Below are 20361 nucleotides of genomic sequence, written 5' to 3' on the forward strand. Positions count from 1 at the left end.
TATCTTGCCCAAGGACACTTCCACATGCAGACCAGGGGAACTGGACCAACGCCCTTCCGATGGCAAGACGCTGGCTCTACCCCTGAGCCACAGCCACCCGAGGTAGGCAGTTGGAATTTCCCAGCATGCTTTGAGACAAGGTGTTTGGGCCATAGCCCTCAGTGAACTGTGGTGGGATGTGTTGTGAATCACTACAAATGTTACCTGGTACCCAGTCATTAGTGTTGCTGTTCTTAACACTAATTCTACAAATGTTTCTAGCAGCTTCCGGTTGTGGTAAATTACATTTTGAGTGAAGGCATGTGGATAGAGTGAGTATGGAGATTAGCTTGGATTAGCATTAGATTTCCGGGCCTGGACCATCATCCCAGTTTGCCCCCCTAACAGTCTAAGTTTTATCATTGTATTCCTCACAACAAACACCAGATTAAAACAGGTCTGGAAAAGCAAATCAGCCGCACTGTTTTTAGGAGCTGTATAAGCCTTTTATTCAACAACGCTGTTCGAATTGAGATTTCTACTGTGTGTTTATTTGCATAACTATGTCTCTTGGTTTCAGAGTGTTCATTAACTAAAACCAACTCACCTAATGGCACGTTTTATGTATGCAGCGATGGTGTATGGGCCAGGGACACTTGCTCTGTTTCTTGTGAAGACATTGTCCCTCGTGAACCTGCGAGCATGCTCCTCAACCCCATGTGAGGGCTGTGAAGGAATCTATTATTTTTTCAATCCTGGGGGAAGGAGAAAGGTCTCCAGCATCATTATTTTCCTTCAAAATGTAACTGACTTTACTGCACACCCTAATTTGCTTGCCGTAATTATAGGTCATGCTCCCCTTTTGTAATTTATAAAACCTTTTGTTCTTATCAATAATGAATGGGCTTTAGCAAATCATGGTGCTATAATATTTTGATATTATGAAAATGCTAATGCGTCAGGGACCTTAAGCCTTATCGGCCAGGTCCGATGCTCTATTAAACAGCTAGCAGAAGAAGTTGGACGCAAATTGCTTATGTTAATGCCCCAGTTGTACCCAGACAGCATGAGGAGTCTGCAATTAATTTCATCCAGGCGGTGGATGGACAGGCAAATTTATTTCCCTTCCACAGGATGGAGGCTCCCCCTCCTTTCTCAAAAGGTCTCCATGCATAGAATTGGAAAGGCTGTGAGAACAAGAGATAGAGGGTAAAAGGGAAAGTGAGAGGGGAGCGGTAACTTAGGAGCAATCTGTGACCTAATTGAACAGCAGCAAAAAAGGGAGGGCAGCATCAGGGAGACAAGAGGCGAAATCTTCATTCATTCCGCTGACAAGTGTTTTCAGAACTTAAACCTGTTTTATTAATTATGTTTGACATTTCCCTAATTACTTTCATTTACATCACATCAGCTCCTAGCAGATGATTAGACTGCATATCAATGTAGTGTGGTGTGAGAGCACAGGGAGAGGACTGGATAGTGACTGAGTTATAAAGTGTTATTTTATTACAAGTAGTCTAATATGATAAGATCCCACACACTCAACGACAACGTAGCTCGCTTATCTGTCAACTTGCTGGGTGTTTGTCAAGTGTAAATAAAGAATATGTAGTTTCAGCATGGTAGATACTTGAATAGAGTAATCAACATACAAGTCAGCCCATGTTTCAAATAGCCATCCCTGCTGAGAGCAGTAAACTTTGATGTCTTGTAGAGCACGGCCTATAAACACTTGATTAATTGACACCACTGTTTCCAGTTATATGAACCCCTGCCTTCCAAAAGCTAAACTATGACAGAAACACACACAAAGCATGTTATTTTTATCCTGCCTTGAGATAAAAAAAAATAATCTTCTCACAGGAATATGCAGAGGGAGATCGCTTACGTATAGTAAGTCTAGCTTCACTGCTCATCTTGTTAAAAACCCTCATAGGGATTCTCACAGGAGCCTTCAACTGGAGACCCCACACCTCCTTCACTGTCCTTCTATTTGTAATCGCACACTCCCAGGGCAATTCCCACCGCTGTGATGACAGCATTTTTAAAAGAGAGTTTTCCTCAATAGGTCGTGGGACATCGGCTACAGACAACAATGCCTCCAAGCCAGAGGTTCTCTACTGTACAACCTGCATACAAATAATTAGATTAAAAACGGTTGTAGAACATTAACAGATGGTTGATGCCATACGCAGTAAATGTGGGGCTGTAACTTAGATTCAATTAATTATCACAATTGTTTTTCCAAGTGCCAAACTTGGAAATCTTTGGCATTGTTTCATAAATTTTGATTGACAAATGACTGGAATGATCAAAATAATTGCCAATTATTCTTCCGTCAGTCATCTAACGATTCATCAACTAATCCTTCAAGTTCTGAATAAAAAAACTGAGCTAAGCTAACAGCTTTGCTAAACAAAAAAATATTAGGATGCAATTAGGATTAAAACTGTAGTTTTCATTAACTGCATTTTCTGTGAAGCTGTCTGAGGAAAACTCAGGATTCCTGAATGCACCTTCAACCTTCAATCTGTCTGCTTGAAGGGATGCACAGTAGGATTGTCTGTTTAATCCAAATAACAGTGATTCTTTCATTTTTAAATACATAATGGAAATAGATGAGGACGACTCATAAAAATTTATACCTCAATTCTCCATTTTAATTTATAGCCCACCCTCCAGGCACATATTATTCAAACATTAATATAAAAAAGAACTATACATCAAAAGGTGTCAGCTTTCACTTTTACTTTCATTCATAGTCATGCATATTATATGTAGACTAGGCTTGACTGCTGCCCGTCTTATAACAATTATACATTAAGTAACTACCAGATTGATGGATTGATAGATAATGTCCATATTCTGTATTCAATATACTTAAATTTTAATGACCTTTTCAACACCCTTACTTTACACTTATATGTTTAGATAATACACTTTATGCAAATTGTGGAATTCTATAAATTTTAGATTTATCTCTATTCATCTTTCTCTGTGTCTGTGAGAGTCGTACATTGTAAGATGTGATTAAAATCAAGTATAAAACATTCATTTTCTTGGTGGGAATAACAGCTCCATGTGTATAGCCTCATAGCTTCATCCACACACACACACACACACACACACACACACACACACACAGAAGAAAAAAAAATCAAAGCTTGTGTGGAAATGGAAACAAATGTCACCAATCCATCAAAATAACTTGAGTCAAGTACAGTATTATACTTCCTTATCTCTGTAATCAGTATCAATACTATTGAGATCAACCTCTGGATGCAGGCTAATCATCCTGTATAATGTATTGATGCAGAATGCTCTCTTTACATTAGCAATCATTAACAAGCCACTCATGTGATGTGATGCTAACAAACTGTTTGCTTTAGCTACAGGGGGCTAGGTAAACACCCAAATGGCATTTTTTTTCTTTTTTTTTTACATTTTTGTCCTCACTAGTTTCAGTCCCGTATGTTTGGTAATCGGCATTGGTAAGTCAGAAGACATCAGCTTGACTCTATTAATTACCACCTGATCCTTTCTTCCTGGATAATTAGGTACCCATTAGTTCTAATCAAGTAGTTACTTAATTATTGCAGTAATTAGTCTAATGGTCTAGCAAATTGAAGCTTTATCACTTTCGGATACTTAATGTTCTTGGCAGAGTACATCACAAGTGTCAAGGCTTGGGCTTCAGCAATCAAGCAGCAGAAAACAAAGTTTATACCGTAACCTAAATGATATTGGTCTCTTCACGCTTTAATATACATACTGCACAATTTCATGTTAACATGCTCTGTATAAAAACTGGAACCTGAAAAAGGAAATTGATTTCAGCGCGACAAAACATCCATAAAAGCCCAGACAGGAAGGGATGGATTGTGTTGTTGTGATACACTCACATTAACCTGCTTGAACACGAAGAATACCTTTGATACTGCTGGAAGAGGGCAAGGTAACCAGCGAGGCTAATCTAACAACACTCTTTTTTTTTTTTTTTTTAAGAATGCATGGTATTCAGTTCATTCATTTTCTTTATGGGTTGTTTCGGTGGTCCGTCACACAGTGGAGACATCAGGCGCCAAGTATATTCTTCGGGGTCGGTGAAAACATTGCTCCAACATTAGGAATCACCCGGGCCACAGAGGGAAAGTGAATGGGTTGTCTTCAAACTGCAATAAATTGGGCCTGGCTTGTCTGTCATCACCTTCCAATTAGCTGCGGTTTATTGAGTCTGCCAGAGATGGAGGATGTTGGCAGGTGAAGAGAGGTGTCTAAAAGGTGCCTGCGCCAGTACGCCGAAAAATTGGACAGAGCTCACTTGTGACCTAGACATCGCCCACCACCTTGACCAGTACACCTCACAGGCAAGACAAAATACATGTACATGCAGAAACTGCTGACAAAATACAGAAAGAACAAGCGTGAAACCTGTCCAGGCCCATGCATGCTCGTACTTTAAATTACAGATCCCCACTTCATGAATGTAGGATTTTTTGCAGAAATGTTGTCTTAGACTGCATTAGCTTTAGCTTGGTGAACCAAATAAACTGGAAACTAAGGTTAACTAGCCCTTAGGTAAAGCTGCATTCACAGACAATTACAAACATTTTAATACAACATTATTAGGATTTTTGCTACACAATAAAATCCCATACAAATTTAGAGTTAAAATGTTGTTCTGGATGAAAAGCATCATGGCAATGGCAATAGGAGTAGCTGAAAAGATTCCATATAGTAAAAACAATCAAGGGGGGACTCTGTACAGACTGTAGTCATATGCAGATGTTTTTGCTGGCACCTTGGCTGAAATATCACATAAAATTAATAACAAGAAAAAAAAAGAAAAAGAGAAGCGAAAGTGAAGGAAAAAGCCCACACCGACCAGGAGTCCTGCACAGCGCCAACTTAAACCTGCATCAGTGTTGACCTGTAAAGATTATTAGCGGACACGACCAACTATCTACAATTATCTCTAAATTACATCAAACCTAGAGCTCTAATCAAACAGGCTTAGAGCTAGCAGTTAGCACAGGCAGTACGCTATAACCAACAGCATAGAAAAATAAATGAGGAAACAAACATCATTGGAAAAATTCTGGGTCGAAAGCATGATGGATTATCTAAACCTGTGTGGATGTCTTCACACAAAAATGTAAATGCTGTTTGAATGCTCATTAACGTAAATTAAACCCTTTTTTACACACTAGTGTTCCAAAAATATTCAACTTTTCACAGAGGTCATTGAGAGAGTCCTGTCATCAACAAACCCTTTAGTCTGACCTAATGTCCAAAGTGTTTCACTGACAAGTAGGATTAATAAATTATGTAAGTGAGGCTGAGCTTACAAGATGGCAACAACAGAAAAAAATATATATATATTTGTGTATTTCTTGTTCTATTGTTTATCTCACCCAAAATCAGCCCGCAAATAATGAGCCCCCTCATTATTTCCCGTATTTAAACATTGAAGTATCAACATTTTTTACTTGTTTCAAAAACCTGTATCAGCCATACAGAAGCAGGACTCCACAGTGCACTGCGGTATGGGGGTGCAAACATAAAAAATACTTGGCCCAATCAAAACTTTTCTAATCAGAAGAAATCAGAACCTCTCATATTACAAACAATGCAGTGGCAAAAGTTTTCATGAATTTTCAAAGCACACATAAACTTGTCATCTTTCTTTGACCTATTTGTCACTAAACACAGAATGCCCCACAAGATGCCTTCACAGAATAAAGTAAAAGGCAAAACTCTGCAGTGCTCCCTGCCATATGACAGGAGTGTGTGAAAACTGACACACAAGAGTTTTCAAATTGGGGCCCGGGGAGCCGAAGCATAAAATAACTTCAATCTCAGCAGCTCTCCCAGGAATAGAGCAGAAGTGCGACCAACAACAACACAACAACAGAGAGGCAGGAAGGGGTGAAGGTAGGAGTTATTAGAGAATAAAACATGCCTCTCCATCTCACTCCCTCTCTCTCAGGAAACCCAAGGATGATCAATGGATTTAGTCAGAGAGATATTCAAGCAGAAAATTGCTGCCTTTTTGCTTTTCTTTGAAGTATTTCCAGAATACATACCGAAGCCCCTGTCCACCAAGGTTGAAAATAACAGCACAAGTGCAGTCTCTACCAGTAATCCTGGAAAAAGGAGAAGAAGGTGGGGGAGGGTGCTGGTGCGGGCACCGTATGTTAAAGGACGCAGGGAGGGCCGAGATTGAAACTTTGCAGGTATAAAATTGAAAGCAGCCAGCTGAACAGACATAGTCAAACTATGGCTATTTTTCAAAAGGGAGCCTCAATGACCAACATGGAAACTTAAAAAATAAATAAAAAAGGAGCCGTTCCGGGGCCAAGGCACAGGGCAAAGCTATGCAGATACGGCTGCATGATTTATTATGTCCAGTTCACATCTATTTTCTTTAAAGATCCAGTTTAACTTTACCGTGAAAATGTTTGCTTTTCCAGAAAATTGTAACTTTTAGTGTCTTACAACAAAAAAAAGGTGAGTGAAACTGTATTTTTTTACGGACTGAATGATGGTTGCTCTTTATTATTTAATGAGCAGCAGATTTTTAGGGTCACTGGGATGTTGAAGGTTTCATAAATGAGTGAATGAGCCCAGAACTCAAGTGCTGGATAGCAAGGACCTCCTTGGCCCCTGGGGGCCCCTGGTGGCTCCGTGCGGATGACAGCAGAGGCATGTGGCATACTCGTGGCATTATGGATAGGACACAGCTATGGGGGACCAGACTCCTCAGCTCCCTGCTGTGTGGTGTGATGGCCTCATCTGTTTTCCCATCGCTACTCTAATACATCTGCCGCGCATTCCCCCCTAATTAAGATTCCACTGTTCTATTTGTCATAGGATGGAAAGGATATCACAGAGGGTAGTTTAGCCACAGTTTTTGGATTAATTGCTGGGCAAATCACCACACGCAAGAATGCTCAGTGAGCCTGAGCAAGATTACCAGTGACAATAAGTCTGCTTCTTTCTTTTTTTTCTTTGTTATGGTTACAGATAAGCCTCCGTGGGGAATTGGATCTAAAAAACTATTTATTACAGCCTGTTCGTAACTTGCATTATTAATGCTCAATAGTGTCCTGTCATTGCTTAAAGGCAAGAGTGTTCACTATTGAGCATGTTTAGTCCAGACAGACACAGGCACAGTTCTCCTCCACATTATGTGGCTTGCTGTATTTTTGGTGTGCTATATGTGTAGTACATGGATTTCCCTAAAAAAAAATGCAATGATAGATAGTTGAAGTTATTGGTGGTGAGTTTAGTTTCCTGTCACACTCATGAGCGTTTAAAAAGCAACTGCAACGTCTCAGGTTTTTCAATGTGACCACTACAAGAAAAAACGGTATTTCATGTTTATTTAAAAACATGGACGCAAAATATGCCATGGATGGGTCGAGTGTTGGCGGTTGTAAAATGTGCTCAGAAAAATACTTCCTATGTGATTTGATTTCCTCATTTTGGAAATCAAAACTGTCTCAGACACATTGTACTATAATATAACAAATTCTCAACATACATACTCATTCAGACCTGCAGACAATTCGAGCAGCTATTTTGGGCCAAATCATCCTGCTGTCCTTCGACTGAGATGTGCTTTGTGATTTGAGATTTATGGAAACATTGTATACACAGTCAGTCATGTTATATCATATCAATCATAAGAGCGATAAAACAGCAGACCAGAATTTGCAAATTGGAACACAAAGTATCAGCAAATATAGGTTTGCCATTGTGTCCAATCTAATCCATTGTATCCAATCAAACTACCTTTCTCACAGTGATGATATTCAGGTAATCTTCTCACTTTAATTCGTAAGCCAAATCTCCTCATGTTATATGGAAGTCAAGCGGGTAGGGCTTAATATACTATATGTGGCTTATGCTCAAGAGAATGAATCAATAGGCAACACTCATATTAACAACTTCATTTTTTTCCACTTGAAAATGTTGCAAAATCTGTCTTTGGTATGACAAATTGTGCACCTTCTGACAGTCGAAGGTGTTTAATAGCTACTACATAGAACTCTGCTGATATGAGGATTTAACATTTTTTAAAATTCTAAAAATTCTTTTTAGTTTTAACATGCTATGCCTTCATAATACAGTCACACATCTAAGTAAACATAAAGTGTAATGCACTTTTCATATGTCCTCTCTTTCATGCATGCAAACATGCTCTGTTGTTCATAAGCCGGAGTACTACAGGTAAATCCTAGAGAGAATAAAAACATTCCTCCATTTTCAGCATTGTTCCTATCATGTCAAGGGGGAAGGATTTCTTTTTATGGTTTAATTCAACAATAGCATTTGCGATTGGGGTTTTGGCCATCTCAAGGGCATTCCTGGTGAAATTACTGAGACTCTGCACCATTTATCACAGCCTGACATGTGTCATGTTCCAGATTCTGGTGCAGAAAGGTTACAGCTGAAGACAGCTCTCTCTTTGTTGAGCAGCCATCAAAGACAACATCTCGTATTTATCAAAAAAAGGAACCTGACAAGAGGATAGGAACTACAAAAGTGCTGTCATATGTTCGCCAATGCCCTCATATTCAGACATATTAATCTGATACAATACAGAACAAATCAGAGGAGCAGTTATTAGAATGTATCCGACCATAACCCCAGAAAAAAACGAGTTCATTTGTTTGTTTACAGTCTAGTAAGAGATACACGACATGGTGCACCTTTCAGATCAAAAGATGATTATCTGGAACACAATAAATACATTTTTCATGGAATATGGACGTGATCCAAACAGGACTCAAAGAGAGTGTTAATAAGCTATACTATATATTGTTACATCAATTACTTAATTTCACTTTTTATTATATTTACACTATTTAGCAATGTACTGTATTAATATGTTATAGTGTTTTATTACATAATATACTTTATCATATTTCTAGATTAATAAAAGAACACCAGGATATATATATATTCAATCATGTTATATATAATTCAGGTGTTACTCTATAATTCCCTCCACACTAAACTTGAATGTACACTGCTCACCCTATCATTTCTAGTTGTAGTGCTCCTGTCTTTATTTCTATTTCTTCTCTTTATAATCTTTTGTTTCTAATTATTTTCTGCTTATTTTCTTTATTTTCTCTGTTAATCTATTCTTATCTCTTTCCATGTGCTGCAACACCTGAATTTCCCCTCTGGGTACTAAGTAAGGCTTCTCTTATCTCAAAAAATCATTGTCTGGCCCTGAAAACATATTTCTGTGGTGGTGTGTATTAATATGTTGGGTGCGTTGGGGAGTGAGTCCAGTCCATACAAATACATACAAATGGGGAGAAAAATAAGGGAGCTAAATGAAATTCCCTATACTACACAAAGTCAGTATGATGTTAATGTCCCCATCACAACACAGGAAAAAGACTCCCGCACACTGTCCACTTCACTTGCCATTAAGGTTGTTGACAACAACGTTTCGGTGCTCAGACCTTCATCAGGTTATCTTACAAGACAATGGGGGAGGCTGTCTTAAGTAGGGTTGTGGACTCGCATAGCCCAATCAAGCCACACCGCAGATAGACGTCCCTCGAAAAGCAATCAAACACACCTGGACTAGTACAACACAAAAATGCCACACTTACCACCCTTTAGCATATTTCTCCTTTGAACCAAATAAATGTGTTCTGTTTTGTCACTTTTGTCACTTCTTTTATTGACCAGTTTGGCTACAGTAGCTCTTTCATTAAGTCAAGGACAGATTCTGATTTTCAAGTCCACACAATACTCAAACGCCATTTTAACACTGGCGGTTTGATTCCAGCGGGCGCAGCTGCATTGCATTGTGGCTGGAGCACAACCGCAGGAACTGATCGCAGCCATTATAGTCAACGCTTGCCATTCTAACAGATGCACCGAAGCACATCTCAGAAGTGTCCTGCAGCTTTCCACTTTGCTCTGCTTAAATTGCACACCTTGTCTATTTTTGATAGATGCTGTGTCAAGCTGGACAGAGATGATCAAGCATGACAGGAAGTCAGACACAGGAATGGCAAAGAGCATCAGGTCAATTTTCAAAATAAAACACCCTGTGCAAACTTCTGATTGTAAATCACATGAAGCAAACAATATATCTACATAGCCCACTTACACATGGTCGAAGCAAAAGGTAAAAGAAAAGTGAACAATTCATAAGAAACGGATTAAGTCAACAAACTGGGATAAAGCTCTGCTACTGAAGGACGCAGCATCATAGAGCTGTGGAATCAAGGTGTGACAGGTAGTCGCATTGCACTTACGATATAAATATTAATGTCATGTTAATAAAACACATGATAGTATTGTGTAAATCATACATCAGCACTTAAATTATTTCTTTTCTTCTGCTTTGTCATACTAGCTGGCAGTTTTACATCTTAATACTGGTTGCCACCCGCCATTAAACTGAGAAAGAAAATCAAAAGGTGTGTTGTTCTTTTTGTATTGATATGTTTACAGACACTTTCTCCTACTCACTACACTTTGACTTTTGACAAATTTAAATTTATATATTCCAATAATACGGCTTATATATTCCAATAATATGGCTTATATATTTCAATAATATGGCTATTGTGGATTCATTAGGTCCCAACGTGCAGGGAAAATCGGATATTGTGACAGTCCTAGCTCTTGTCTTCACTGGCAGTGAAGTGATCCCTTTGTAGCACCAATAAACTGTAACAGAAATAGAGGACAGAATCCACAGTCCTCGTTTAGGCCATAAATGCATAGACGCAATGAGGAATTATTACAGGGACCAATAACTCTTTTAACGTACATCTGGGCCTGTAAGTATCATATTAAGGTGGACTTGTGCCCATTGGTGATTTATAACTTTGCTATGTGTATAATCAGTGATCATATATCTATATCTATAACTTGTCCTTTTTTAGGGTAATTGGCTAATAAACTGATTAATCTTTACATACTGGCACTTAATTAATGTTTCCAACACCTCCCTGCTGTGAGCATGAATCCCAAAGTAGGCTTAAACATCCAGGTAAAAATATTGTTACACATAAGCTTGTATCGTATTTATCTGACATTTAAGCGATGGACATATGACTAAAAACTAAATCTATGGAGGTGTGTTGAAAGAAAGTAATTCTTGAAATGTAAACAGTTTAAAGCTATTAGCTAGGCAAACTCCTTAAGTTATCTCAGAAGAAATTTTACCAACACCATCAGCACCTCACAAAATAGCTCCCTTTAAAAAGGCATGTAAAATGTCATTGTTTAAAGAGTGCATCAATAACTGCTGACATCGTTAAATGTAAAGTACCACGTAAGGGGGAGGGGTGTGTATAAAATTAATTAATTCTTCTGGCACATTATTTATGACTTAATATGATATACTGGTGTGCTTTATAATAACACTGAATGTGCATATTTCTGGAGGAGACAGTGGAGTAATTATGCAGAATGCCTTTTACCATGAATGTACAATATTAATTACAGGCGCGGTTGTTTATCAATTGTGAAACACTGTTTAAAAGCTGTTTGGAAGATTGCCATGATGACCCAGGCTTGTCTCCTATCTTTTACTTTCAGCTGTTTATAATGTGACACGAGGCATTCCTTATCAAAGCGCGGATATCCAGGTTAATAGATGAGGCGGTGATGAAGGAGAATCAAAGATTCAAACACATGATAACCCTGACAAAGGCAAAAGAATGAATGAGATAAGAATATTAAAACGTTAATGTCAAAGTAATATTATATATGCATCAAGGCTACAAGACATAACCTTGCTGTTTGTTGATCATGCCTTATTGTAGGAGAGGGGCAGCCAGATTACGATGAAATACTGTAAAACCTGAACTGTACGAAGTGTGCAACTTCTATCTGTTTTTGCTGTTCATCTGCTGCACTTACCTCTTCAAAACAGCCCAGTCAGGAAGCAATTTGGACCATGTGTCACTGATGTGCCATCACAGGCATTACCCGCCTAATCCTCTACATTATGTTGGATGAGACTGCACTCTGATAGTCTAAAGCACCAAGGAGGATTTGATCCGAAGGCCGTCTGTCTCAGAGTGGCATGTAATAATCATCTGACGTAAGTGGCCAAGTGCTGACAAGTACACTGGTGGAATTGTTTGTTTTCATATGTTCAGTGCCTACTGACGCCTGATATTTTTACAGCACAACTAGATATGGTGTGAGTTTAGAGAATGCAGGCTGGGTTTTGAAATACGTACAAAAAATCCTTCTTGTGAAAAATCTCCTTGACTCCAGTTTTTTGCCCTAATTCCAAAAAAGAATATTCCTAGTTAGCCAACTGGCTGATGAAAATGCATATTCCACTAATATTCCCATTTACATGCGGGTGCATACTGGATTTATGTGGCCCAGTCTCAAACCAGAGCATGTAATACACCCACTGATTCACTGTAGGACAGTGCAAATGCCAAGGTGTGCCTCGGCAAGGCTTGAAAAGTAGAGCTGTCCCAAACGATAATTTTTCAAACGATTAATCTAGCGATTATTTTATGATTAGTAGACGAATCTAACAAATCATTTTTGATTAATCGAACGATTAATTTTTCAGTTACTGATTATTTTACAGTAATTGATCAATGTAACTGGAGATGCACTGATCCTGTTTTTTCCGATCCAATCCCGATACTGATACCTGGGCTGAGCGTATCGGTCGATACCCGATACCGATCCGATACCGTTGTTGAATTAATAATAAACTGTATACCTTCCACCATGTGAAAGGGACTAAAGGCACCAGACTTTCCTAACTAAGACAAAATAATCAAACAGTTACCGAACACTGTAAACATGTGTAACATTTATAATAATAATAATAATAATAATACATTTAATTTATATAGCGCCTGTCAGGGTACCCAAGGACACACGTATCAAAGTGGAACAAACAAAACAAAGAATAATTGGAGCGCCTGTCAGTCAGCACGGAGGGAACACTAGCACTTAAGTCAGTAGGACCGTCCGTGTACAAACTAGCGTCTGGAGGCTCCATGCACACAGCGGGGGCGACGCAGGAGACCAAGAGATCCAATCCAAGCGATGAAGCCTGGGGTTAAGTGACAGCAGAGGTCCAGGTGCTCCTGTGCTGAACACCTGAAGACCCCGCCAGCAACGTTGGAGTAGCGACCATCCAACATTGCTGCAAACCGGGGAGACCGCAGAAGCAGAGGAGTAGACAAAGCAGCCCGCCGTTGCGGAGCAACGATGGCCAGCCCTCATAGTATTGAGTATGTCGGTTTGAAAGTTAGCGTTGCTAGGCTAACAGCTGATCGGTGAGGCTAACAACTGATGGCGGGTCTACTAGCTAATCAGCGGAGAAATGTGACGTGAGTAAGTGTAACGTCCTGCAAACAGGAATACAAAATAAAACATAGCAGCTGAACCTGAGAATAAACTAATAAAGAGTTGGTCAAACAACAACTTGTGCTCTTCCAGCATGCAACACACACATGCAGCATCCAACACACTAACGCTGACGAATGACGTAGGATGTGCTGCGACGGAGAAAAAACAAAAACAAAACTGGATTGGCCCGTGGATCCGTTCATTTTACCGATCCCCGATCAAGCCGTTTTGTCAATATCGGGGCCGATATCCGATCTTAATATCAGATCGGTGCACCCCTAAATGTAACTATTCCCACAATATGGATATCAAAACATTTCTTGTTAACATTTCAATATTTATTAAAAATTTCTTTAACATGGCACTTTGAGCATAAATTCCCACACTTCTGAAGGCTGTGTGCATGATTTTTTGCTATTTGTTGCTCCTCAGCGCTACTGCTGTTGCTGCATGCCACCACCATTGTTGATTGAATTCTTCTTCTTCCATTTTAAACTATGGAGTCTACAGCGATTGGCGACTAGCGTTCTGGTACAGTACCTCCGCCACTTGACTGGACTGGGACAAGAGTTAATCTAGTAGCCTAGTTGTTTGCATAGACCTAAAAGAAATGGACGAATAGACTCTGTTGATTTCAATGGGAGGGCACTGCCACAAACATTTTTTCAGTTGGCCTGTGCTGTGCTTACTCAAAATTAGCCTAGTTACGTCGACCAGAGAACCCCAACACTGTAGCTCGCCTGGTAGATGTATCCTCAAAATCTATAGAGGACTGTCCAAATGTTGTTTCGTGGACTTTCAGATATAAACGGTCAGAAACCTCACAGAAGCATTTTGTTCTGGTAAGTTTGCTCAACATATCTTAAACATCGTAATCTTTCTCTTCTGATTGTATACTAGCGTCTTGTCCAAATAGTACGGTTATTTCCCTACTGTGCAACCGTAAGACACAGGCATGATTATTCAGTGTAAGCTTCCCTACAACCGGACATGCTAAAAATTCTTCTTCTAGTGAAAAAGTACACATGTATGAAAGTACAGAAACAGCAAAGGGGTCAAATTTAAGGGAACAACTGATGGGTTTATTAAAACAACCTGAGAGTCTGCATAGGGAGTAGGTTGGGGGGGTGTGGGAGCATCAGTTACATGATTTAAACCCAAGGGTGTTAAGCCACTAGTGGGTGGTGCTTGTTTAAAGGAAGTAGCTATCTTAAGCCAAAACCATGAATCGTTCTTAAACCTAACCAAGTACTTTAGGTGCCTTTTTTTGGACTGTGTAACTGGATTTGCATATTTATTATCGCTACATTGACCACAAAAAGAGAATGTGTTTTTTCCATGGGAAAGTGAGATTGTGACAGGGTGGACAAGTGGATATATTTTAACATTACAAAGCTCTAAATCAACTAGTCAGACAACTAAGATCACCAACAAATAAAGCGAGTAAAAAATCTGAATGAAAAAGTCATAATTTGTCCTGGTAACTCAGTTTGCAATACGGAATATTTTTCCTTTTTTCTTAATGCCATCCAGTAAAGCAGAAATTGCATTAAGATTTAAGTAGATTTTTCTAAAAAGCTCATGCAGCATACAGCAACCCAAGTGTTTTGTAGTCAGACAATAACGATCCAAACGATCAATATTTACCAGATTATATCCCTCACTGAAAATGGCCCCAAACCTTCAGAGTGACTCGGTTTCAGAATACCTCCGTGCCTGCAATATTTTGATAAATTAGCAGAATGGTTTCACATCAGAAATGATAAGGAAATCAGAAAACCCAACAACTGTGTCAGAGGGTGAAAAAGATGAATTTCTTGGAAACAAAGATTGAGTGGATTCTTAAATCTCTCTACTGGAACAAATATATTATCAAGTGGCTGAGGAATTTAGTGATAGTGATACAAGACAGAACACTTTATTTATCAAAAAGTCAGATGCCATGGTCACAAGTAACCAGCAAAGGAAACCCCCAAGTCAATGGTACATACAAAATCCTTTTCAGGAAAGGACATCAATGGTTGAGTTGAAAAAACTACAAGTCTATAGCTGCTAAACTCACTGTGTTATAATTTACTGTAGAAGCTCAGTTAAGTCTGAATGAGCTGAAAAAGACAAATTCTCAAGGCGTAACTTAATAATCTAAAATATCATTTACTCATACTACATGACTCTCTAGGGCTGGGACGTTAACCAAATTGCCAAATGATGTCCATAGTGAAACATTACAATGGACAACGATATAATTCATTCGCAATCATTACTGTGTTTTGTATTTGAGGTAGTGTATCCCCTTAGAGTTGGTGTAAGGCAGGAGTTGTTCTGTTTTTGACTGTATCAGGAAGGCTGTCACATAGCAGAGAAGCCAACTAGCTCAAGCGAATAGGAAGAGTCCTCCCGAACTCAACACTGTAGTCACCACCGCTTCCCACTGTCAATCTCACGATAACCTCCAACTGTCTTACCCAGGGAAAACTATGGCTTCATCATGGGTGAAGGGAGCAGGTAGCGCATCCAGCATGCACCCTTGTGCCGTGCTTAGAGGTATTTTTGGCCCTGCACCACATGTCCGTAACGTAGTTGTGGTCAGGCTCTGAAGCTTTAAACAGAGTCGTTAGGCTAGCTTAACTAGGAAGGCTGAGCTAAGAAAATAAAGGCACAAGTATCAATGGCTCAATGAAAGAAATTGGAAATTGAAAAAACTGATATTGGCCAACATAAAAAAAACGGCCACCACTGTAACCGAGCGTCTTAGGTTCACCTTGCTGGGCAGGTTTAATAATAAAAAAGAAGATGGAGACAAGAAGGCGTAGGACCTTGATGAGCAACAACAGCTGGCTTTTACCATCAGGATGTTACAATGGTAGAGGGCTCAGTGGTCAATGACTTTCAGCCATCAGCAATCAATGGTGTGTAAAATCCAAAAAGTGATATTTTTAAAGCACATGACTGCATAAATTGTGAAAGGGCTGCTATTACTACTGAATCCACTAAGAATCAACAACGGTGTCTGCAGATGTATGCGCTTTCAGTCACCAAGTAACTGGCTGTACATTCTAGATCAGTATGGATATCTCAAAATAGTGCTCACCCAAGCCTAGGAGTGAATGGCTTGTGAAGAGTTTGACACATCTAGTATGTTTGGCCTGAGAAATTTAACTAAATTGTATTGGCTAAAGAAAAGGGCATTTTGTATTTTTGACAGTAAAGATTGAAATTAAGTTATTTTTTAACTGTTAAAGGGGCATTCCAATGATTTTGGAAGTGAAGATCAATTTACTTGTCAGAATGAGTACAAGTCATTCTGTGAAAACAGATGTATAATATAGTCTACAACTTCTGTAAGCTCCCTACAAGAAGCTTTATTCTGTAGGGAGCTTTCTTAAGTCTGAGAAAATAACGTCATCTCTGTTACCTCAAATGGCCTAAGACTTTAAGTATTTAACAGAAAGCCTGCATTATAGAGTGGTGGCTTTAAGATTGAAAGACATGGGCATCTGACAAAAGATACTATCCAGTTGCACTATAGAGTCAGTGACACTAGATCCAGTGCGTTTAAAGCTTGACCCGTCAAAATACTAGATATTTCGGCGTCTCCTTGATTTGGTTCATACTTTTTATCCAATCACTCCTGTATGCAACACCAGACTACTCATTTAAAAAATAAAAAATACCCACCTGCTTGTCATCTCAAAAATACTTTTTGAAAAAAAAGTTTCTAAATTATGGCAGGGGTCAATATGCAGAACTGTACTCCAAACAAAACGTACACTGAATGTACAATAAAGTTAATTTAATAAACAGTAACAGTAAAATAATATTTTGCATTATTATTAGGTTACAAAGCTGCAATTCTACCTTTACTAAAAATGAATAAATATAATAAAATATATGTAATAAAATACAAAATAACTACTTTTACCTGGGTTTGAGATATTTTCTCAGCCAACTAGCAGCATTATCACTGGCAGTTTCATGCTGCAGATCAGTGGCTCTAAAAAGGTTTCATTTGTTACATGTCACCACTGCATGTATGTGTTGTGCTGATGTTACATGTGCCACGCTTGGAGAACATTACATGTGCTGCTTTGAGAAGACAGGACAGAACCCACTGTGCCATGTGTCTTCACTGCCCTCTACAGGATAAAGACTACCTTATGATCTTCTGATCTTGTCCTTGTGCCCCCCTCCCCTCCCCCAACACAATTTTTACAACCACCCTTTGCTGCACTCAAGAGCCTTTGCTTTACGTCGACTATACAGAACAGGCCGTATATATCTATATAATCTAATTAAAAAGAGTTCATTAAGGTGTTCGAAACAACATTTTAACCGTTAAGTGTCTCATTGCACAAGGTTGCATTCTGAATGATTTGTTTGTCCTTGGATCCTCTCAAAAGGTTTAAAAATGATGATTTCTTCTATACCTGAGAGGACCAGGTTAGTTTTAGGTTGGCTGCTGTGTGTGTTTTCGGTCACTTGCTGCACTTCTCAAAGAGCACAAAGTCAGATTATCTGAAGCTAAGGTCATTGAACTGAGTGGCTGGGGGCTTAACCACAATTATCTCACACACAAATCCGCAACATTCAGTTGTCCGGATAAATCTATACAAACCTGCTTATTCTGAGGGACGAGTTTGTCTATGTATTTTTCAGAATCCTAATAACCTCATCTTGAAACTTACAAATTAGTATAGGAGAAATGAAAATGATTTTGATACATCCTGGATGATACACCATGACTCATATTGGATGAGACAGGAGACTTCTTTTTCCTTACCATTTATTGTAATTATGTACACTAGATTTAGTGACATTCAAGCGAACCATCAAAGAATAGAAAGTCTCACAGCTTTGATAAGCATAGTTAATATCCACTGAAGTGTATTAAAGCTTCCCATCAGTTGGGTGACATTTTGGTCAAATTTCTCAAACTTTTAAACTTCGGGTCATTGCTATTACACCACCAGGAGAATATTTAATATATATTTTAACCCCATTGGACCTCGATGTCTGACATATTTGATGACATTGGTTGTGATAAATCATTATAGGTAGTAAAAAAGTAAAATTGCACACACAATGCACTTTAAGTAAATCAATGACGGCTTAAAGTTGTCCTCAATTCCAATCTAATAACTGTGTGTAATGTACATAAATATACACTAAAATGCAGTAAAATGGACTACAGTGCATCAACACAAGACATACAGTAACAACATGTTTACATAAATATTAATGAATATGTCATGAAATGTTTTAAATATTTGTATTTCGGCATTACTTCCTTCTTTTAAATAAAGAGATCTTTCAACAAGGTTGTCATACATTCATTTTTTCTCCCACCTGTCCTTGTAAATCTGTCTAAAGGATGACCCTCCCATAAATGTTATTCTGGTAGAGTCAAATACCAGAAATGAACTTGGATAACATTCATACAACGCCTGATGCACATTCCTTGCAAGCCAAATGTCGAGGTGATGTTACTGTTTATATATCCTCACATTTTTTCAAAATTGAATTCATAAACACAATCTACATATGATGTCTCCTGCAGTAGACCAGCAGGTAAAAGTACGGATTACTTCAGCTAATTAATGTACGAGTGTAGATCTATATAAGAAATCATCACATGTGATTTTTTTCTGCCATAGTATTGATCCACACATTGCTCTTACATTACCTCTTTAATCAAATCAGTCATTATAGCCATACCTTTTTTAAATAGTGCACGACCCATCAAATATAAAAGTGCAGAGAGGTGATAATGTGACATTCATATAAATGAATTAAGAATTATGATTTAAAGCTTTGAAGCATAGCTTTTTGTTTATTCTAGAGGCATTATTGTTGAAAGTATCCTTAAGGAACCTCACCACAGCCTCACCATGTCACGAATATATGCATGTGCGTGCTCTCACACTTTGTTGAGCCCACAATCTCTCTTTCTCTTTCTCCCTCCAACGCTTTCTCTCTCTTTCTCTCCCCGCCTCTCCTGTCGCAACCTCATGTCTCCTCTGCACCCTATCCCCTTCTTCTGTCTCTGTTTGGGGCAACTGAGGTAAATGTGCCAAACTGCCCTATTTAGGTCACACTAACAACAGTAGCACAGTTCACTTGGGATTCCACCCAACCAACTTTGACATCAGAGCAAAAGGGCAATCCAGGGCACGGCATACTCTATGTGAATGCATCACCATATACAGAGGGCAAGTGCAGATGTGCCAGCTGCAAGATACACTGTTTAAGGAGATTTACTATTCTGCTATCCATCTTCACCATTCCAAGAAGCATTCTTATAACCAGGCCATCACATTGCCTCGGAGCACTCTCACAGGTATAAGGGCACTTGGGTCAATAGGGGTAAAAGTGACCTGGCTCTTTAAGAAGTGGCAGAGGGAATTACTGATACTGTGCACAAGGACAGACAGAGCAGCTGCTGTCACTTTTAATGGCATCACAGATTGCTTCAGAAGCACCACCACTGGCTTTTGGTTCTTCTGTGGTTTTAAGAGCTGGACAGAGGAGGCCAAGCCTTGCTGCTTCCCCCACATTTCCACCCAAATGGGTGTCACACATTCTCAGGGGCAGGATGTTATTTTATAAATCTTTGAAAATATGTCTCACAGAGAGCCATATTTTCATGTCGCGACACCGTTCTTGCAGTTCATTGTTCGAATTTGATAAAAAAATATGAATTTTTCTAACAATCTGATCTGAATATCCGAGTAAGTCACATCACTTTTATATATAGAGCACACTATTTTCCTTGCATGGGTGAACAAGGCAGTAGCAACAGAAGCTTGAGCCCAACCACAGCCACAAATGTGATCCCATGGTCTCTGAGTGTGTTATTTCCTCTTCCCCCTGCCTTTCAGAAAAAAAGATCGTTTCTCCAAAATATTTATCTCCATGGTCGGACTGTCATATCTTACACTCATCACCGCAGCACACAACAAGAGTTGCGCTGTGCTCTCCTGCCACTCATTCCTCATCTGTCAA

General features: G+C 39.0%; 1 long non-coding RNA gene across 1 annotated transcript in view; it reads right to left on the bottom strand.

The window, feature by feature from the left end:
- LOC115586181 (uncharacterized) overlaps positions 1-20361 on the bottom strand; it is a 141972-nt gene that overhangs the window by 88423 nt on the left and 33188 nt on the right. The window lies entirely within an intron of this gene.

The sequence above is a fragment of the Sparus aurata genome, chromosome 8 (genome assembly GCF_900880675.1).
Source record: "Sparus aurata chromosome 8, fSpaAur1.1, whole genome shotgun sequence".
Classification (NCBI taxonomy): Eukaryota; Metazoa; Chordata; class Actinopteri; order Spariformes; family Sparidae; genus Sparus; species Sparus aurata.